At 37.9% G+C, this 23,852-nt stretch overlaps 2 long non-coding RNA genes across 2 annotated transcripts; both read left to right on the forward strand.

Annotated features, from left to right (window-relative positions):
* Positions 1-5,376: 5,376 nt before the first annotated feature.
* Positions 5,377-7,138, forward strand: LOC308706723. Its single transcript, XR_014032080.1, has 3 exons — positions 5,377-5,469; positions 6,171-6,286; positions 7,073-7,138. It is a non-coding gene; the product is annotated as an uncharacterized lncRNA (long non-coding RNA).
* A 2,465-nt stretch (positions 7,139-9,603) lies between these two features.
* On the forward strand, positions 9,604-17,122 carry LOC308706724. The gene is made up of 4 exons (XR_014032081.1): positions 9,604-9,686; positions 11,960-12,013; positions 13,326-13,424; positions 16,775-17,122. It is a non-coding gene; the product is annotated as an uncharacterized lncRNA (long non-coding RNA).
* The last annotated feature ends 6,730 nt before the right edge of the window (positions 17,123-23,852 follow it).

Below are 23,852 nucleotides of genomic sequence, written 5' to 3' on the forward strand. Positions count from 1 at the left end.
CCTGTATTGGCTGTAAATGGTCTTTTCCATGTCTGATCATATAATTTTCATATCTTAATGTTAAAAACTAGTGCATAACAATTCTCTGGACTCACTAGAACAATAGTTGTCAGAAAAAGTTGAACTACTTCATTTGGATAGCTATAATAGGTTCACTTCAAAATGTGGCCTTTAACAAGTGTCCCCGAAAGCCTATATCTCTTTAATGAATGTTCAAACCTTCTTAAAAACAAGTCAGAACATGTGAAATATCGCTCTGAACATGCATGGACATTTTCAGACAGATCGGACAAAATTTGCCTCTATAACAGTTAAAAAGGTGAAAATGATATGAATATAATGGTATATTAAGCCAATAAGTGGTATTTTACTGCCCCCTGCTGTTCAAAATAGTCATTTTGTCATATTGTTCTATAATTTATATTTAGGGGTTCAAGCACGAAGTGCTGAAACCCTATTGTAATTGTGCTGATTTTTAGGGGTTCAAGCACGAAGTGCTGAAACCCTATTGTAATTGTGCTGATTTTTATTATTATTAGGGGTTCAAGCACGAAGTGCTGAAACCCTATTGTAATTGTGCTGATTTTTATTAGGGGTTCAAGCACGAAGTGCTGAAACCCTATTGTAATTGTACTGATTTTTATTATTATTATTATTATTATTATTATTATTATTATTATTTTTCTTCTGCCGTAAAACTCATCGTGCAGCCCAAACCGTAAGAGCTGGAGCTTTGAAACTTTGCCAGATGGTAGTACAAAAATCGAGGAGAGGTTCAGAGAATATGACCCCAATTGGCCCATAGGTGGCGCTATAGCAACCAAAAGCGCGAAACTGCTCATAACTCCTAGACCGTATGACGTAGACTCAAGTGTCTTATATCACTGGAAAGCTGGAAACCTGAAGGTCAAAACGTATATCTCCGATTTCATTTCCTGTATGCAAATTGTCCGCCATTTTGAATTTAGTTAAAAACCTACTTTTGCGAACTAGTCCTAGGTTTTTTGTCCAATTGGATCCAAAACAGTGCAGAAATGTTCTCTGGAGTCTGAATATCAATAATTATCGAAAAAAAGTCGAAATTTCGATTCCTGATCGCCGGGGGGTGATAAATAAATGTTGTGGGAGGAGCCTATTTTACTAAAATGGCTATAACTCGAGAATGAAATTAGATATCTTCACCAAACTTGGTGCACATGTGTATGAGTTCAATCTGGGGTCACAGTAAAAAAATCGCGACGATTGATTACTAGGTGGCGCTATAACATGAAAAAAACATGAAAACGGCTATGACCACGTGACCGTTAGTCCGATTGACTTGAAAATTGGTATGCAGTGTCTTGGTCCAAGGTACCATGTATGTCTATGAGGACATTGGCGTATCTCGAAAAACATGGCCGCCATCGACCAATGAAATTTGAGCACCTATTAGACAAGGTTAACGGAGGCCGATCGGAACGAAACTCGATGGGCATGTTCGACTCATGGCCCTAGAGGTCTCTAAGAGTTTTGAAAGAAATCGGCCACTAGTTGGCGCTAACGAGTTTTATGGCTCTGTAATCACGTGGTGTTACACTTATCGTCACAAAATGCATATCATCTGATAGATCTGCTCATGCTGAACAACTTTGCCTCAAGAACTAATGCTGTCAATTAAACCGTTTATTAAATATTCGTAATTATGTTAAAAACCTACTTTTGCAAACTAGTCCTAGGTTTTTCGCCCGATCGAAACCAGACCAGTCTAGGACAATTCTCTGGACACTCTAGATCAATAATTATCAAAAAAAGTTGAACTTTTGCATGTAGATGGCTGTAATAGGGTCATTTAGAAAAGGGGCATGGCAAAAAAACACTAAAAAGCCTATAAATCCTAAATGAAAACTCAGAACTTCACAAAAATTGGTGAGCATATGTGACATAACATCATTAACAAGCATGCCAATTTTTATGGAGATCGGACCATAGGTGGCGCTATAACTGCTAAAAAGCTTTAAAACCATATATTTCCTATGGTATTTCCTGTAAATGGTCTTTTCCATCTATTATGTCAGTAGTTACATGCTTGCTAAATAAAACTTAATCACTTTTGATGCTTTTGTGCTTAAAGGCCTTAACTGCTTGAACCCCGATAAATGCTGCTTGCAGCTTTAATTATTATTATTATTATTATTATTATTCTGCCGTAAAACGCATCGTGCAGCCCAAACCGTAAGGGCTAGAGCTTTGAAACTTTGCCATATGGTAGTACAAAAATCGAGGAGAGGTTATCAAATTATGACCCCGATTGGCCCATAGGTGGCGCTATAGCAACCAAAAGCGCGAAACTGCTCATAACTCCTAGACCGTAAGTCATAGACTCAAGTGTCTTATATCATTGGAAAGCTGGACGCCTGACGAACAAAACGTTTATCTCCGATTTTATTTCCGCCATGATAGATTTTCCGCCATTTTGAATTTTGTCTAAAATCTACTTTTGCAAACTAGTCCCTGGTTTTTCGCCCGATCGGAACCAAACCAGTGCAGAATTGTTCTATGGAGTCTGAAGATCAATAATTATCGAAAAAAAGTTGAAATTTCGATTCATGGTCGCTAGGGGGTGCAAAATTAACGTTGTGGGAGGAGCCTATTTTACTAAAATGGCTATAACTCCAGAAGTAAAAGAGGTATTTTAACCAAACTTGGTACACATGTGTAAGAGGTCAATCTGAGGTCACGGTAAAAAAATCGCGGCGATTGGCCACATGGTGGCGCTATAACATGAAAAAAACATAAAACAGGCTATAACCACCTGACCGTTAGTCCGATTGACTTGAAAATTGGTATGCAGTGTCTTGGTCCAAGGTGCCATGTATGTATATGAGGACATTGGCGTATCTCAAAAAACATGGCCGCTATCGGCCAATGAAGTTTGAGCACCGATTAGACAAGGTTAACGGAGGCCGATCAGAACGAAACTCGATGGGCATGTTCGTCTTATGGCCCTAGAGGTCTGTAAGAATTTTGAAAGAAATCGGCCACTAGTTGGCGCTAACGAGTTTTATGGCTCTGTAATCACGTGGTGTTACACTCATCCACACAATATGCATATCATTTGATAGATCTGCTCATGCTGAACAACTTTGCCTCAAGAACCATTGCTGTCAATCAAACCGTTCATTAAATATTCACGAATATGTCTAAAACCTACTTTTGCGAACTAGTCCTAGGTTTTTCACCCGATCGGAACCAGACCAGTCTAGGACAATTCTCTGGACTCTCTAGATCAATAATTATCAAAAAAAAGTTGAACTTTTGCATTTGGATGGCTGTAATAGGGTCATTTATAAAATGGGCGTGGCAAAATACAGTCAAAAGCCTATAAATCATAAATGAAAATGCAGAACTTCACAAAAATTGGTCAGCATATGTGACATAACATCATTAACAAGCATGCAAAATTTTATGGAGATCGGACGATAGGTGGCGCTATAACTGTTAAAAAGCTTTAAAATCATATATTTCCTATGGTAAACTGCCTGTATTGGCTGTAAATGGTCTTTTCCATCTCTGATCATATAATTTTCATATCATAATGTTCAAAACTAGTGCAATACAATTCTCTGGACTCACTAGATCAATAATTGTCAGAAAAAGTTGAACTACTTCATTTGGATAGCTATAATAGGTTCACTTCAAAATCTGGCCTTTACCAAGTGTCCCCGAAAGCCTATATCTCTTTAATCAATGCTCAGACCTTCTTAAAAACAAGTCAGAACGTGTGAAATATCACCCTGAACAAGCATGAAAATTTTCAGACAGATCGGACAAAATTTGCCTCTATAACAGTTAAAAAGGTGAAAATGATATGAATTAATGGCATGTTAAGCCAATAAGTGGTATTTTACTGCCCCCTGCTGTTTAAAATAGTCATTTTCTCATATTGGTATTGGTATCAGCCATGGTAAATCATTATAAATGATGGTGTGTGTGTGTGTGTGTGTGTGTGTGTGTGTGTGTGTGTGTGTGTGTGTGTGTGTGTGTGTGTGTGTGTGTGTGTGTGTGTGTGTGTGGTACAAATATAACAAAAGTTTTATTTTCCAACATGAAAACAAACATAACAGAGTGCTAGTGCACAAACAATAACCGACAATGATAATGGATGAGAGGGGAACTTAAATACACAGATCAAGACAAGGACAACAGGTGACGGTTATGATGATGAGGAGCAGGTGATGATGAGGAGGGTGATGAGGAGCAGGTGCAGGTGATGACGACAGATGGTGAATGTGATGAAGACAGAAGGTGAATGTGATGAAGGTGAATGTGACACCAATATCACTGAAACATTTGTGTGTGTGTGTGTGTGTGTGTGTGTGTGTGTGTGTGTGTGTGTGTGTGTAGCATTATTGTGTGTAGCATATGTAGCAAGTATGCATTATTGAGTTAACATGGAAACACTGGTTTGCTTTAGTGCAGAAAACTGGTCAAAATCATGAGGTTTAAAGTGAAAGTGAGCCAATAAGTGGTCTTCTACTGCCCTCTGCTGGCCATTCTACTTAATTAAATTTTTCCACATGTGCTTGCATTTATACTTGAATACACACTATAAATCACTTATATAGCAATAACTATTATAACATAATCATATTTTGTCAGTGTTAATCACTTTATTTGCACTGACACTTCAAATAATTGCTAGTAATGTGGTAAATCATGGTAAATCATGGTTAACTATGCTGTGTGTGTGTGTGTGTGTGTGTGTGTGTGTGTGTGTGTGTGTGTGTGTGTTTGTTTTTGTGGTTTACGAGGACTTTTGACCTGAATACGCACCAGCACTATGGGGACATTTGGGTTTATGAGGACAGAGGCCATGTCCTCATAAATCCGACAGCGTAGATGTCATTTACTACGTTCCAGACGCTCCCTCTCAAAGTTTGGCGCCATGTCCTTACATACCACAAAACCCTGAAATTTTACCATACACAGTGTATCCCTGATTTCGAGAGTGCGCCCCTGTAGCCAGGTCCTGGTATTACACCCGCGTCATCAAAAATTTGCATCTTTCACACAAGTGTATTATTTGGGGCCTGTGATTGGTCAGATCGATACCGCTAGGCGGGAAATCGCGAAAACAAGATGGCGCCAATGGGCGGAGCTTCAATCAGCTTTAGTGATTGGTCAGATCGGTACCGGTAGGCGGGAGATCGCGAAAACAAGATGGCGCCAGTGGGCGGAGCTTCAATCAGCTTTAAAATGTGTAGCAACTAATGCAAAATACTAATTATTTAAGTATTTTTGCCTGTAATTTATTAATTGTGCATTAAATATATGATAAATAAATAAATAAAATCCCGTTTATATTATGATAAGTACAACGTAATCAGAGGTGTAGTCATTCGTCGTCACGTCATTTCCTGTTTGGACTGGACAAACTCTGCACCTGAGAAGACATCTGTGGACCTGATGAAGGCAACTGTTATCCAAAAGGTAAGTTATAATGTTGTTTAATTGCTTCTCTAATAGCACGTGGGTCCGGTTGGCTTGTTTGTGCATGTTCTGTATGCTCTTCGCTGCTCGTTTTACAGTTAGAAAGCAGCTAGCGCGTGATGCTAACGGTGCTAGCGGACCTATAAGTTAGTGATTCTGTTTACAGACTGACATGAGGGAATCAGCGATGCTTGTCATTTTAAACTCGTTTTCGATTGCACTATATTTGTAACTGCTACCTTTTCTGATCTCATAAAATAGTCTAGCCATCATAATAACGCGTTGGCATGACTAACGTTTCAGTATGTGAAGGGGAGGCTATTTCACCCAGTACAGTATCCTGATATGCTACTGTTAATATTACTACAGTTATGCTTGCTTTAAACACATTAAGACACAAATATGTGCTCTTATTACTCCTGACTATAATAAAATATAGGCTACTCTGAATATTATTAGAACTCTGTTTGATTCAGTCTTATTAATACTGTCACTATTATTGCCTATAATATTAATTGTGAATGAAATCTATGAATGAATAGTTATTATCAATTAACATATTCCTTAAATATCATATAATAAAGTATTAAAATAACTTGAATGCTGTTTACCATAATTGATCAATTTATTTAAAACAAGCTTTTTGAATAATATGTCAAATGAAATGCAATGGTCGTGAGAGTCTTTTTCTATGCGCGCAGACACATGGGATGATGGCTGAAGTGAGTCAGTGAAGGAGAAGATCAAGATCTGGAAGAGGACATGCCGTTTACAGACACAGATGAGCTCCAGGGCAGATTCAGCAATCATTATAAAGGTGAGTTCAGGGTTTCCATGCTTAAGCAGTGTCATGCGACCAGTGTTCCTCAGAAACAGATTATTTGCCACAGTTATCAGTCCCTGAATTATGATTGTGTGTGTAAGAAGTGAGTCACGATCACTTACTGTACATCTAGCACAGGCACAATGTCTCGTATCACTCTCATACATACACACACTTGAACTCAGTGCCGTCCAAATGTATCTAGTTACCAGTGTCCCAGTAAATCTAGTGTCCTCATAGACCAGTATTCTGTCAAACTTACACAACACACTCAGTCAAAGTCAAACATCAGGAACATGCTCTTATGATGTCCTCATAAAACTGTGTCCTCATAGACCAGGATTCTGTCAAACTTACACAACACACTGAGATTCTTCTGTCAAGTCAAACATCAGTAACATGCTCTTATGATGTCCTCATAAAAGGGTGTCCTCATAAAACTGGTGTAAAGCTACACACAACCTGACACACTGTAATGAAAACACATGTAATGTGATGCATAAAAGCCGTGAACATTACCTTGTGGTAGCATTTAAATATTGAAATATTGATTTGAAAACTTTAACTTTGTAATCTTGTATATTATCTCAAATCAGTATTTCATGTGCAAATATTTATTGATAGGTAGCTGTGTATCAGGACCCTTATTATCCTGTCAGTTTATTTTGTATTAATTACTGACTGACTGTACATTATCCTTTATATATTCCATTTATAATGCTTTTTTTAAACTCTTAGGTGAAGTGTTTCTGTATGTAACGCTTAATTTCATATTTTCAGATGAGCCATAAGAGCCAGTGGTCATCAGGCAGTGGTTGTGCTGCTCTGACTGTGGGACTAGACAAGGTAAGTGAGAGTTGTGCTGGAAGAGAACGAGCAAACGAAGCAGAGACATCTGTGAGATCTAGTGTTCACACATTTACACCACTGTTTCATGTCTAATGTTATGTTTTGTAGACTCTCAGTGAGGTTGAACCCTCCACTCTCGAAATGAAGAGTCCGTCCCCGTCCCAGTCAGAAGCCAGAGATGTACAGAAGGTATTGTTTTTTTGGAAATTAAATTAGGGATACAGCGATATGAACATTTGGGCCGATAACTGATCATTCTTTATATTCGAAAGCCGATATCTGATATATTAGCCGATGAATCTAAATCCAAAATTTGATATACTTTGAAAGCCTGATTACAAAAACGAAACGCACATCATTTAAAGCCAATGTCCCAAACACTTCAACATAAATCAAACATAATAGTACAGTGGCCTAATGTAAGATTCCTTAACTTTTAAAATGAATTTTACATTCATATTTCCAACTTTCTTTATAAAAAATGACAACACTTTACAAAAAGGTTTCATCTTGTTAGTATTAGTTAACATGTACTAACAATGAATGAACAATACTTCTACAGGATTTACTTAACGTTTATCTTAACGTTAATCTCAACATTTTCCAAGACATTTTAGGATCCAGTGTTGTATCTGTTAATTTAATGCACTGTGAACTAACATGAACTCACATATTTTATTAACTCACATTAACAAAAGTTTTTCAATATGAAAAGCAATTTCACCAGATGTCTTGAATAGCTCTATTTGGAAATAATTAATCATTCTAGAATGATAGGTGTGATTTTGTAGGGGTTTGCATCTGCATAGAAAATAATAAATTGCAAGCAGAGATAAAAAAAATGAACAAAGATGTGAAATAAACAATGCCTCATATATTCCAGGTAAGTCTAACAGCATTTAGGTACAGAACTTGAGTAATCAACTGTAAAATAACACGGCAGAGTCTTTACATAGCCTGACTTCACAGAGGCCTGTACTGCAATGTCACTACCACAGATGGGTATGAATGATAAAGCAATACATTGTGCAGCCCTACAAGTTAATGTTCATGACTTTAATGCATCACATTACATGCATGTTCATTACAGTGTGTCAAGTGTGTGTGTGTCTTACACCTGTTTTATGAGGACACCGTTTTATGAGGACATCATAAGAGCAATGTTCTGATGTTTGACTTGACTGGAGAATCTCAGTGTGTTGTGTAAGTTTGACAGAATCCTGGTCTATGAGGACACTAGATTTACCGGGACACACATATGGAATATTAGGATCGATACTGATAACCCATAATTCACAGCTCATTGTGGCTAATACCAATAGCGAAAACTATTTGTGCTTGTCAGATTAAATATAATCATTGAAGAAGTTGGTAAAAAATAGCAACCTCTGTTTGGCTTTCAATAAGTGATACTAAAATTATTATTTATTTGTCTTTTTTATATATTTTTACTACTTTTTTTTTCAGATGATAACTCTGAAGAATCAGATGAAACCTGAACAAGATACAGCAACTCTAAAGGTATCCAATAAGTTAATGTAATAACTCTGTTTCCTCAGAAACAGATTATTTGCCACAGTTATCAGTCACTGAATTATGATTGTGTGTGTAAGAAGTGAGTCACGATCACTTACTGTACATCTAGCACAGGCGCAATGTCTCGTATCACTCTCATACATACACACACTTGAACTCAGTGCCGTCCAAATGTATCTAGTTACCAGTGTCCCAGTAAATCTAGTGTCCTCATAGACCAGTATTCTGTCAAACTTACACAACACACTCAGTCAAAGTCAAACATCAGGATCATTTTCTTATGATGTCCTCATAAAACTGTGTCCTCATAGACCAGGATTCTGTCAAACTTACACAACACACTGAGATTCTTCTGTCAAGTCAAACATCAGGAACCTGTTCTTATGATGTCCTCATAAAACGGTGTCCTCATAAAACTGGTGTAAAGCTACACACAACCTGACACACTGTAATGAAAACACATGTAATGTGATGCATAAAAGCCGTGAACATTACCTTGTGGTAGCATTTAAATATTGATTTGAAAACTTTAACTATTTTGTAATCTTGTATATTATCTCAAATCAGTATTTCATGTGCAAATATTTATTGATAGGTAGCTGTGTATCAGGACCCTTATTATCCTGTCAGTTTATTTTGTATTAATTACTGACTGACTGTACATTATCCTTTATATATTCCATTTATAATGCTTTTTTTAAACTCTTAGGTGAAGTGTTTCTGTATGTAACGCTTAATTTCATATTCTCAGATGAGCCATAAGAGCCAGTGGTCATCAGGCAGTGATTGTGCTGCTCTGACTGTGGGTCTAGACGAGGTAAGTGAGAGTTGTGCTGGAAGAGAACGAGCAAACGAAGCAGAGACATCTGTGAGATCTAGTGTTCACACATTTACACCACTGTTTCATGTCTAATGTTATGTTTTGTAGACTCTCAGTGAGGTTGAACCCTCCACTCTCGAAATGAAGAGTCCGTCCCCGTCCCAGTCAGAGGCCAGAGATGTACAGAAGGTATTGTTTTGTTTTTTGTTTTTGGAAATCAAATTAGGGATACAGCGATATGAACATTTGGGCCGATAACTGATCATTCTTTATATTCGAAAGCCGATATCTGATATATTAGCCGATGAATCTAAATCCAAAATTTGATATACTTTGAAAGCCTGATTACAAAAACGAAACGCACATCATTTAAAGTCGGCATGAAATCAAATTTGACAAATCTTCTTTTTATATGTAATATTGTAGTGTTTATTATAAATGATTTATCTGTGCACTTCATTATTTTTTCAAAATTCATGTACCCTTATAATCTTTAATCAAATACATTACCCTTCCCTCCCCCCTCGAAAACGACCTCTCTTCTCTTTTGGTCATGTGCCATGGCGAAAGGGTGCGGCCAGAGCCCATGAGGGTGCGGCTATCGGTGTTTGTCTCGTTTCGCGGGAGGCTCATATAAATATGGTCTGATTCCTGCCTGAAAATTTAGCTGCTTGTCCTTGTTCTCGTCGCTGGGCTCCTCAATAAAAAAATCCTTCATGTGAGGGTAACGGTGGGGGAGTCCGGTGGAGAGAAATCCTCCACAACTGAATGTAAACTGGCATTCAAATCTGCCTCCATTTTGTTTGCAACGCCCAACCTCCAACGATCCAATCAATTCCGGAAGGACGAAATCAAGCCCCGCCCTACATTTTTTTCTAATTTCAGAAGCAGTTTCACTCGGATATACATCACAACAAGGAAAAAATGACAATCTCAACTTCCATTTCATGCCGACTTTAAAGCCAATGTCCCAAACACTTCAACATAAATCAAACATATACAGTAGTGGCCTAGTTTGAACCAGTGTAAGGTTTCTTAGCTTCTAAAATAAATTTTACATTCATATTTCCAACTTTCTTTATAAAAAAATGGCAATACTTTATAAAAAGGTTTCATCTTGTTAGTATTAGTTAACATGAACTAACAATGAATGAACAATACTTCTACATGATTTACTTAATGTTTATCTTACTTAACGTTAATCTCAACATTTTCCAAGACATTTTAGGATCCAGTGTTGTATCTGTTAATTTAATGCACTGTGAACTAACATGAACTCACATATTTTATTAACTCACATTAACAAAAGTTTTTCTCTGTTAGTTCATGTTAGTTAATGCAATAACATATGTATTGTGAAGTTTTACCAAAACATCTATTGCCTTAATAATAATAATAATAATAATAATAATAAATCAAATGAAATTAAAATGTTATTAGACAACATTAAACTTAAAATGAAATGGCCTAAAGAGCTGAAGGAACACCCCTAAACCTGAGGCTTTGTTAGATGGTTTTAGCTCAACGGAACACAACCTATATATGATAAATTAGATATTTATACAAAATAAACACAATATTACAACTTATACTTGCACAAAATCATGCACAGATTAACTTGAGCTATTATTAATAGTAATCAACTATTACATAGTGAAACTCCTGTTGTGGATGCGCTCCTCCCAGGACAACACGCTGAAACACAGCAACTAAACCCAAAGAATTCACGACGTTTTTAATGCAATAGTTTGCTCATTATAGTGTTATGTATATATGACAGTCCCAATCATAATTAATGTTTTGCTGACCACCGGTGTGGCCTACAGTGAAGTGTTTACTGTAGCACTCATTAACTCAGCCAAATGCATCCTATATGAGATAAATCAGATATATAACAAAAATAAAAAATATTACAACTTACAATTCCACAAGCGAACTCTCCCTGTAACAATGCGCTGATTTCACAGATTTGTGATTCAAACATTTCAAAACCATCACGGTGAACAGCGCACATCTGAAGCTGAAGGAAGAAATCCATTATTTATTAGTGTTAATATAGCGGCCTAATTTTCTTATCGGATTGACAACGATAACATCAATGAGCATTTATTTTCATGCATCCCTGATTGGTTATGACCATATATTTATAGGGTTTTAACTTTATACTTGATTACAACTTATGTCACAGTGTTTTAAATCTTAAGTCACTATTCATCTCATTAATTTGATCAGTATTAATACTGAGTGGTTTGAAATGTCCCATCATACCTGAATTAGTTTGGCGTCATCAGCCTTCTTTTGCTCAAGTATATCATTGATAATGGAATGTTTTAATTTTATGTTTTATGACAGTGATCAGTCAGTGTTAATGGAGTCAAGTATCTGTGCTGCTTCATTTGGAGAATCTCTGAATCCTTTGTCTCTAATAGATGTTTATTTTTTCTTTCTTTGCCTTGCTTTAGGTGAGCCCTGAGAAGGAACAATCATCATTGGAGGATCAAGACTGTGTTGAGATGGTAATAAAAAGAGCATTGCATCATTTTAGGAAATGCTAGTCTAGAAAGAACTTTTTCACATCATCTTTGGGGCTGTTTTACACCTGGTCATTTCATTGTCAAAACAATTCCATTTACACTTGGCCACATAAATGTGTCTTCACAAAACGGACATAAATCCGATCTTCAATTCCCGCGCTATATCAGATTTAACGGTGTTCACGTCATCGAAAGCTACCGCTATGAGCAGCATTTTTTGTATCATCAGCTAATTTTAAGATCAATAGGAGAGAGAGTAGCATCAGCACTGGTAAAATCATTTATTCTCACTACTTTTAATGAAGATGACTGTGTGTTGAGCATCTGCGACTTACTTTAATTTATTTTTAGTTTGTATTTTGTGCATCAGCATGCTGAAGAGATCCTCAGCTACTCATCTGCAGTGATGCGTGTTGCAGAAGCGCTGTCATATCTCACTATAACGTGTCATATAGCCTAAAATACGCTGTCACCTGTTTATTATTTGGCATTTTTGGGAGGAGTAAAATTCATAGTGTTACCATTAATTACCTTTACTCTAGTGACCGACCACAGTCTAATCTGTCCCTCCACAGTTTGAACCAAAAGAACCGAAAATATTTTTACGCCTCATAATAACATAAATTGTCTTTGTGTTTTGCGCAATTGCTTTGGTAAAGCATTTCTCAAACATACTAAAATCAAAAGCACAATATGGCTCAATGCCCTTATCAAATCGCAAAAGACGATAAGAAAGTAAGTCTGTAGTCTGTTGTGCTGCGTGTTTCAAACTGAAGAGCACACTTTGCTCGCTCGATCAGCTCATGATCTGGCTTTTTCCATGCCTCGTTTCACAGGGAATGAATGCAGTGAACTCCATCTCTGCATGTGCCATAAGTTTAACATGCATTTGGGAACGCAACCAGCACCAGTTACTCTCTATTTTCACATTCGCATTATATCCACATTTTTTGTAGTAATACAATTTTTCAATAAGATGCGTTTATAAACCTGTTTTCACTTAAACTGCAGGTTTCTGCCAGTATAACAGCTTAAGTGAAGAAATTAAGAAAGTATTATAACCTCTTATTGTAAAATAATATACTCATTATAAAATATTAATTTTTCATTGACAGTATTAGTATATCACTGTCTAGGCGATAATTCTAATAATAGTGATCTTAGTGAAGTATTATAGTTGTTATTAATATGATTATTATTATTAAACGGTGCCATTTGTCATGTTTCATAAATGACTTCTCAATACAGGTTAAACTGAAGATGTTCTTGTTTTAAATGTCTCTTTTTCTTTAAGATGAGATCAGTATGACGGACTCTGATGCCAGTGATCCTGATGAAAGCGGTTCTGAAGGTGATGTTCCTGCTGGAGCTGCAGGCGTCTCCAGTAATGTTGGTATGTGTCAACTAATGATGGGAACACACCAAAAGATTTTACATCTTATAAGATTTTCAAAATGTGATGGACCACAAACATGAGGACAAAAAATCCTAGATTTAACCGTTTTGCTCATATAGTGTGTGGTGTGCCATGATGTGAAAAGACCGTTAGGGTTGGGTATCGTTTAAATTTTAACGATTCCGATTCTGCTTATCGAATCCGGTTCTTAACGATTCTTGGTTTCGATTCCAATATTTATTGGAGAGAAAAAAGAGAGCAAATACTTTTTTCTACCTTTTATTCTTGTTACATTTAGGCTATTACCAGTAAAACTGTGACAATGCATCTTAATTTACAATATACTGTATATATATATATATATATATATATAACACTTTAAGGAATTATAGACTCGACTCGTATTAATTGTCTGATGTATTTATTCATGATCTCTATTTTAAACAAAACTGGTTCTCATTTTATCCAGAATTATGCGGCTCTAGTTTGTCTTTCTTGCATGTGATACAATTCGCTGTATTTTCATCTTTTTTTGAAAAGCTTAACCAAACTTTCGAAAGTCTGCTGCGCTCCGCCATCGTAAATATAACGTACAGCGCATGTGCGGCAGGCAGGTCCTGGCAGATCAATACAACTGTAAACAAATGCTCACTGCCATTCACCTCGCGCATGTGAGCATCACCAAAGTAAGGAATCGATAAGCGGAATCGAAGTGTGCGCGACTTATCGAATCCCCGGTTTTTGGCATTTTGGAACCGGTTCTAGATACCCAACCCTAAAGACCATGCAACCAGAGTCTCGACTGTTAACACTCTAGAGACCTCAGAATAAGCATGGCGGACGATATGCAGGAAGCAATTGCGATGATAGTGTTTGGAAATGTTTTACACAACACGTTGTGTAAACATTTGCGCCACAAATCAACAAGCTGATCCTCCATCTCTGCTGTCCACATCAATTTCAGTTTGTGCTGCGCCATGACTGCGTTTCTTATGCTTCCGTCTTCCTTCATCTCGCTTTCTGATTGGATATGGTTTCCTTTCACGTGATAATCTCCACAGCATGCGCGTGTTTGTCCTCGGGCTTCCCCCCACATTTCAGGATTTCTGATCGTAAATATTCCACATGTTGAATATTCGCGATCAGGTCGGCTCTGACGTTCTTCCGATCAGGTTCGGACACTCTTAACACACCTCACACCAAGGGAAAATCTGATAAGATAATCTATAACCATCAAGATAATCGGGACACAGCTAGGATTTTCAGAAGGGGGAAATCAGCCCAAAATCAGCCTGATTATCTTTTGGTGTGTACCCAGCATAACAAGTTTGTGTTTATGAACATGTTTATTATTATTTTAAACCAATATATATTGTAGTGCAATTTTACGTTAGTATTTTCACCAAAGAAAAATGGTTTTAAGCCAGTTATATTCACTGAACAAAATTATAGATCTAAGTTCTAAGACTTTTTCTATGTACCCAAAAGGCCTGTTTCTCTCAAATATTGTTCACAAATCTGTCTAAATCTGTGTTAGTGAGCACTTCTCCTTTGCCGAGTTAATCCATCCATCTCACAGGTGTGGCATATCAAGATACTGATTAGACAGCATGATTATTGCACAGGTGTGCCTTAGGCTGTCCACAATAAAAGGCCACTCTAAAATGTGCAGTTTTATCACACAGCACAATGCCACAGATGTTGCAAGTTTTGAGGGAGCGTGCAATTGGCATGCTGACAGCAGGAATGTCCACCTGCTGTTGCCCGTGAATTGAATGTTCATTTCTCTACCATAGCCGTCTCCAAAGGCTTTTCAGAGAATTTGGCAGTACATCCAACCGGCCTCACAACCGCAGACCGTGTGTAACCACACCAGCCCAGGACTTCCATATCCAGCATCTTCACCTCCAACACCGTTGAGGCCAGCCACCCGGACAGCTGCTGCAACAATCGGTTTGCATAACCAAAGAATTTCTGCACAAACTGTCAAAAACCGTCTCAGGGAAGCTCATCTGCATGCTCATCGTCCTCATCGGGGTCTCGACCTGCAGTTGGTCGTTGTAAACGACCTGCGTGGGCAAATGCTCACATTCGATGGCGTCTGGCACTTTGGAGAGGTGTTCTCTTCACGGATGAATACCGGTTTTCACTGTACAGGGCAGATGGTAGACAGCGTGTATGGCGTCATGTGGGTGAGCGGTTTGCTGATGTCAACGTTGGGAATCGAGTGGCCCATGGTGGGGTTATGGTATGTGCAGGCGTATGTTATAGACAACCAACGCAGGTGCATTTTATTGATGGCACTTTGAATGCACAGAGATACCGTGATGAGATCCTAAGGCCCATTGTTGTGCCATTCATCCACAACCATCACCTCATGTTGCAGCATGATAATGCACGGCCCTATTCTGCAAAGATCTGTACACAATTCCTGGAAGCTGAAAACATCCCAGTTCTTGCAGGGCCAGCATACTAACGGACATGTCACCCATTGAGCATGTTTGGGATGCTCTGAATCGGCGTATACGACAGCGTGTTCCAGGTCCTGCCAATATCCAACACAGCCATTGAAGAGGAGTGGACCAACATTCCACAGGCCACAATCAACAACCTGATCAACTCTATGCGAAGGAGATGTGTTGCACTGCGTGAGGCAAATGATGGTCACACCAGATAATGACTTGTTTCCAGACCCCCTGAGACCACACAAAACTGCACATTTTAGAGTGGCCTTTTATTGTGGACAGCCTAAGGCACACCTGTGCAATCATCATGCTGTCTAATCAGTATCTTGATATGCCACACCTGTGAGGTGGATGGATTATCTCGGCAAAGGAGAAGTGCTCACTAACACAGATTTAGACAGATTTGTGAACAATATTTGAGAGAAATAGGCCTTTTGTGTACATAGAAAAAGTCTTAGAACTTTTAGTTCAGCTCATGAAAAATGGGGGCAAAAACAAAAGCGTTTAGAATTGTTCATAGTGTATGTATATATATATCATACTATAGTGTGCCAGTAGATAATATCAAATTACATTTCTAAACATTCCTTTTGCCATTAATTGTAAAAATCAGTTATCAATAATCAGATATTATTATAAATAACAATTTTTCTAGAACAAAATGAATGGAATCAGTACCAAACCAATAAGTTTATCATGTTCATGTTGGTCAAAAACTTTGAAAAGGAGATGTTTAACACAACATTCCATCTCCAGAATAATGTTTTGAATGTCATTTGAAATGTAATTTTTAGAGATCAGATGTATAACCAGTTTTAAGTTCTAGATGCAGGTTTGAGTTACATCTGAGTTTCTGATCTGTCTATAACTGATTTCCTACAGGTGTTCAGAAGATGCCTATCGAGAAACCACTGAAGTTCCTCAAGGTACCTGAGGTTTAAATCTGAATATGACTACCATTGTAAGTACATGAGCTCTCATATAGTTAGAGTTTACTAAAGCATGTATTCTTCTGCACAGAGAATGAACATGAGGCAGGAATTGAAAACCTTGTGGAAAGGACAAAAAGTGTGCTGGTCAAATGCTGAAGTTACAACTGTAATTGAACATTTTAAGGCACATACACTCACCTAAAGGATTATTAGGAACACCATACTAATACTGTGTTTGACCCCCTTTCGCCTTCAGAACTGCCTTAATTCTACGTGGCATTGATTCAACAAGGTGCTGAAAGCATTCTTTAGAAATGTTGGCCCATATTGATAGGATAGCATCTTGCAGTTGATGGAGATTTGTGGGATGCACATCCAGGGCACGAAGCTCCCGTTCCACCACATCCCAAAGATGCTCTATTGGGTTGAGATCTGGTGACTGTGGGGGCCATTTTAGTACAGTGAACTCATTGTCATGTTCAAGAAACCAATTTAAAATGATTCGAGCTTTGTGACATGGTGCATTATCCTGCTGGAAGTAGCCATCAGAGGATGGGCACATGGTGGTCATAAAGGGATGGACATGGTCAGAAATAATGCTCAGGTAGGCCGTGGCATTTAAACGATGCCCAATTGGCACTAAGGGGCCTAAAGTGTGCCAAGAAAACACCCCCCACACCATTACACCACCACCACCAGCCTGCACAGTGGTAACAAGGCATGATGGATCCATGTTCTCATTCTGTTTACGCCAAATTCTGACTCTACCATCTGAATGTCTCAACAGAAATCAAGACTCATCAGACCAGGCAACATTTTTCCAGTCTTCAACTGTCCAATTTTGGTGAGCTCGTGCAAATTGTAGCCTCTTTTTCCTATTTGTAGTGGAGATGAGTGGTACCCGGTGGGGTCTTCTGCTGTTGTAGCCCATCCGCCTCAAGGTTGTGCGTGTTGTGGCTTCACAAATGCTTTGCTGCATACTTCGGTTGTAACGAGTGGTTATTTCAGTCAAAGTTGCTCTTCTATCAGCTTGAATCAGTCGGCCCATTCTCCTCTGACCTCTAGCATCAACAAGGCATTTTCGCCCACGGGACTGCCGCATACTGGATGCTTTTCCCTTTTCACACCATTCTTTGTAAACCCTAGAAATGGTTGTGCGTGAAAATCCCAGTAACTGAGCAGATTGTGAAATACTCAGACCGGCCCGTCTAGCACCAACAACCATGCCACGCTCAAAATTGCTTAAATCACCTTTCTTTCCCATTCTGACATTCAGTTTGGAGTTCAGGAGATTGTCTTGACCAGGACCACACCCCTAAATGCATTGAAGCAGCTGCCATGTGATTGGTTGATTAGATAATTGCATTAATGAGAAATTGAACAGGTGTTCCTAATAATCCTTTAGGTGAGTGTATAACCAAAGGAAAACTGGCCACACTGACTGAATGCCAGCAGTGTAAGACCGCTGAGGATCCTTTCCGTGGGTTTTCAATTTCTGCCTCACTCTCATTCTCTGTACAGAATAATACATGCTTTAGTAATCTCTAAACACATGAGAGCTTTTGTACTTACAATGATAGTTGTATTCTAATGACACTATACTCTTCTAGAGCTGATGTACAGCCCAAACTAACTTTGTTGAATACTTTTCCTGTTATCTCTGTAATTCTGCTTTGAAACTTGACAATTCTGTTTACATTTTCTGGAAATAACAGAATTGTCTTTAGGTAAACCGTCCCTTGTAAGTCGGTTTCTCTACATGTTGCAGCATTTATTGCATGTTGAGTGAGTTCATTTTATACATTTCAAAGCCTGTTTAATGACGTCTTTAAATTGTGCCTGTTTCCAAGGGCTGTTTTGTCAATCTTTTCGAAGTTTTGAATGGTTCATCTGCTTGTCATTTTAATATGTCAAAACAGTAATGATACTGTATGCTTTCTGAAAGATCACACAGTTGTGCAAGTTTTATTGACCATGTTTTTAAGTTTGTGGATGTCACTTTCCCCTTAAAATGGTATGTCATGATTGTATTACATGGTAAAACTGAAAAAACTCAATGTTTATGATGATATTATTGAAGTCATAATTAAAGCACTTCTAAAACACCTCTGTCCCTGTAATGTTGCAAGTTGTTTTGTGTATTGTATTTGAGATCCGGTACTCTTAAATCACCTTAGTCTTGGTAATACACCGTGTTGTCAGGTTTGTGTGTGTGTGTGGGCATGTACCATTAAACACACTCGTCCTTATAATGTTGGATTATGCAGTTGTGTATTGTGTTTAAGATCCAGTCCTCTTAAATCACCTTAGTCTTGGTAATACACTGTGTTGTCAGGTTTGTGTGTGTGTGTGGTCATGTACCAGTAAAACACATTGGTCCCTGTAATCCACTGAAATGACATATTTAGTGTATTGTAAAAAGAGTGTCCTCATAATCAAGTCGGGCCCCAAAAATCACAATTATGTCATAGGCGGGAACATTTTAGGATGGGCGGGAATGTCCTTGTGTACCACCAAAATATCATATGGTAATATTTTCTGTTCTGTTGTGTGTATAGAACATTTGAAGTCAGATTTGTGATCTGCAGATTAAAACAAAATTTTTGATATTTGTATCATCACTGTAGGGCATTGGGAAAGGGGTGTCCCCATATACCACCACCAAACTTGTTTGGGCATCAGTGTCCTTCTATACCACAAAAACAAGTGTGTGTGTGTGTGTGTGTGTGTGTAAGCATGCATTGAGTTAACATGGATAAACTGGTTTGCTTTAGTGCAGAAAACTGGTTTAAAGTGAAAGTGAGCCAATAAGTGGTCTTCTACTGCCCTCTGCTGGCCATTCTACTTATTAATGAAATATTTCAACATGTGCTTGCATTCATACTTGAATACACACTAAAAAAATCACTTATATAGCAATAACTATTATAACACAATCATATTTTGTCAGTGTTAACCACTTTATTTGCACTGACACTTCAAAAAATTGCTAGTAATGTGATAAATCAGGCTAGAAACATGGTAAATCAAAGTAAATAATACTAGATTGTCGTTTATCTCCTGGTAAATAATACTAGAACGTGGTATATCATGGTAAATCATGGTTAACTATGCTGTGTGTGTATGTGTGTGTGTGTGTGTGTGTGTGTGTGTGTGTGTGTGTGTGTGTGTGTGTAAGCATGCATTGAGTTAACATGGAAAAACTGGTTTGCTTTAGTGCAGAAAACTGGTTTAAAGTGAAAGTGAGCCAATAAGTGGTCTTCTACTGCCCTCTGCTGGCCATTCTACTTAATAATGAAATATTTTACATGTGCTTTTGCATTCATACTTGGACACACACTAAAAATCACGTATATAACTAACTATTATAACACAATAATATTTTGTCAGTGTTCATCACCTCATTTGCACTGACACTTCACATAATTGCTAGTAATGTGGTTAATCATGCTAAAAACATTGTAAATCATAGTAAATAATACTGAAATGAGGTGTATCAAGGTAAATCATGCTAGAATCCTAATAAATCATTCTGGAACATGGTATATGATAGTAAATCATGCTAGAATCATATTAAATAATTCTAGAATGTGGCAAATCGTTGTGGGAGGAGCCTATTTTACTCAAATGGCTATAACTCAAGAAGTAAATGAGATATCTTCACCAAACTCAGTACACATGTGTATGGGTTCAATTTGAGGTCACAGTAAACAATTTTATGGAGATCGGACCATAGGTGGCGCTATAACTGTTAAAAAGCTTTAAAACCATATATATCCAATGGCAAATTGCCTGTATTGGCTGTAAATGGTCTTTTCCATCTATTATGTCAGTGGTTACATGCTTGCTAAATAAATCTTAATAACTTTTGATGCTTTTGTGCTTAAATGCCTTAAAGGCCTTAACTGCTTGAACCCCGATAAATGCTGCTTGCAGCTTTAATTATTAGGGGTTCAAGCACGAAGTGCTGAAACCCTATTGTAATTGTACTGATTTTTAGGGGTTCAAGCACGAAGTGCTGAAACCCTATTGTAATTGTGCTGATTAGGGGTTCAAGCACGAAGTGCTGAAACCCTATTGTAATTGTACTGATTTTTATTATTATTATTATTATTATTATTATTATTATTATTATTTTTCTTCTGCCGTAAAACTCATCGTGCAGCCCAAACCGTAAGAGCTGGAGCTTTGAAACTTTGCCAGATGGTAGTACAAAAATCGAGGAGAGGTTCAGAGAATATGACCCCAATTGGCCCATAGGTGGCGCTATAGCAACCAAAAGCGCGAAACTGCTCATAACTCCTAGACCGTATGACGTAGACTCAAGTGTCTTATATCACTGGAAAGCTGGAAACCTGAAGGTCAAAACGTATATCTCCGATTTCATTTCCTGTATGCAAATTGTCCGCCATTTTGAATTTAGTTAAAAACCTACTTTTGCGAACTAGTCCTAGGTTTTTTGTCCAATTGGATCCAAACCAGTGCAGAAATGTTCTCTGGAGTCTGAATATCAATAATTATCGAAAAAAAGTCGAAATTTCGATTCCTGATCGCCAGGGGGTGATAAATTAATGTTGTGGGAGGAGCCTATTTTACTAAAATGGCTATAACTCGAGAATGAAATTAGATATCTTCACCAAACTTGGTGCACATGTGTATGAGTTCAATCTGGGGTCACAGTAAAAAAATCGCGACGATTGATCACTAGGTGGCGCTATAACATGAAAAAAACATAAAAACGGCTATGACCACGTGACCGTTAGTCCGATTGACTTGAAAATTGGTATGCAGTGTCTTGGTCCAAGGTGCCATGTATGTCTATGAGGACATTGGCGTATCTCGAAAAACATGGCCGCCATCAACCAATGAAATTTGAGCACCTATTAGACAAGGTTAACGGAGGCCGATCGAAACGAAACTCGATGGGCATGTTCGACTCATGGCCCTAGAGGTCTGTAAGAGTTTTGAAAGAAATCGGCCACTAGTTGGCGCTAACGAGTTTTATGGCTCTGTAATCACGTGGTGTTACACTTATCGTCACAAAATGCATATCATCTGATAGATCTGCTCATGCTGAACAACTTTGCCTCAAGAACTAATGCTGTCAATTAAACCGGTTATTAAATATTCGTAATTATGTTATAAACCTACTTTTGCAAACTAGTCCTAGGTTTTTCGCCCGATCGAAACCAGACCAGTCTAGGACAATTCTCTGGACACTCTAGATCAATAATTATCAAAAAAAAAGTTGAACTTTTGCATGTAGATGGTTGTAATAGGGTCATTTAGAAAATGGGCGTGGCAAAAAAACATTAAAAAGCCTATAAATCCTAAATGAAAACTCAGAACTTCACAAAAATTGGTGAGCATATGTGACATAACATCATTAACAAGCATGCCAATTTTCACGGAGATCGGACGATAGGTGGCGCTATAACTGCTAAAAAGCTTTAAAACCATATATTTCCTATGGTATTTCCTGTAAATGGTCTTTTCCATCTATTATGTCAGTAGTTACATGCTTACTAAATAAAACTTAATCACTTTTGATGCTTTTGTGCTTAAAGGCCTTAACTGCTTGAACCCCGATAAATGCTGCTTGCAGCTTTAATTATTATTATTATTATTATTATTCTGCCGTAAAACGCATCGTGCAGCCCAAACCGTAAGGGCTAGAGCTTTGAAACTTTGCCATATGGTAGTACAAAAATCGAGGAGAGGTTATCAAATTATGACCCCGATTGGCCCATAGGTGGCGCTATAGCAACCAAAAGCGCGAAACTGCTCATAACTCCTAGACCGTAAGTCATAGACTCAAGTGTCTTATATCATTGGAAAGCTGGACGCCTGACGAACAAAACGTATATCTCCGATTTTATTTCCGCCATGATAGATTTTCCGCCATTTTGAATTTTGTCTAAAATCTACTTTTGCAAACTAGTCCCTGGTTTTTCGCCCGATCGGAACCAAACCAGTGCAGAATTGTTCTATGGAGTCTGAAGATCAATAATTATCGAAAAAAAGTTGAAATTTCGATTCATGGTCGCTAGGGGGTGCAAAATTAACGTTGTGGGAGGAGCCTATTTTACTAAAATGGCTATAACTCCAGAAGTAAAAGAGGTATTTTAACCAAACTTGGTACACATGTGTAAGAGGTCAATCTGAGGTCACGGTAAAAAAATCGCGGCGATTGGCCACATGGTGGCGCTATAACATGAAAAAAACATAAAACAGGCTATAACCACCTGACCGTTAGTCCGATTGACTTGAAAATTGGTATGCAGTGTCTTGGTCCAAGGTGCCATGTATGTATATGAGGACATTGGCGTATCTCAAAAAACATGGCCGCTATCGGCCAATGAAGTTTGAGCACCGATTAGACAAGGTTAACGGAGGCCGATCAGAACGAAACTCGATGGGCATGTTCGTCTTATGGCCCTAGAGGTCTGTAAGAATTTTGAAAGAAATCGGCCACTAGTTGGCGCTAACGAGTTTTATGGCTCTGTAATCACGTGGTGTTACACTCATCCACACAATATGCATATCATTTGATAGATCTGCTCATGCTGAACAACTTTGCCTCAAGAACCATTGCTGTCAATCAAACCGTTCATTAAATATTCACGAATATGTCTAAAACCTACTTTTGCGAACTAGTCCTAGGTTTTTCACCCGATCGGAACCAGACCAGTCTAGGACAATTCTCTGGACTCTCTAGATCAATAATTATCAAAAAAAGTTGAACTTTTGCATTTGGATGGCTGTAATAGGGTCATTTATAAAATGGGCGTGGCAAAATACAGTCAAAAGCCTATAAATCATAAATGAAAATGCAGAACTTCACAAAAATTGGTCAGCATATGTGACATAACATCATTAACAAGCATGCAAAATTTTATGGAGATCGGACGATAGGTGGCGCTATAACTGTTAAAAAGCTTTAAAACCATATATTTCCTATGTAAACTGCCTGTATTGGCTGTAAATGGTCTTTTCCATCTATTATGTCCGTGATTACATGCTTGCTA

The sequence above is a fragment of the Scardinius erythrophthalmus genome, assembly GCF_964197995.2.
Source record: "Scardinius erythrophthalmus genome assembly, chromosome: 18".
NCBI classification, from domain to species: Eukaryota; Metazoa; Chordata; class Actinopteri; order Cypriniformes; family Leuciscidae; genus Scardinius; species Scardinius erythrophthalmus.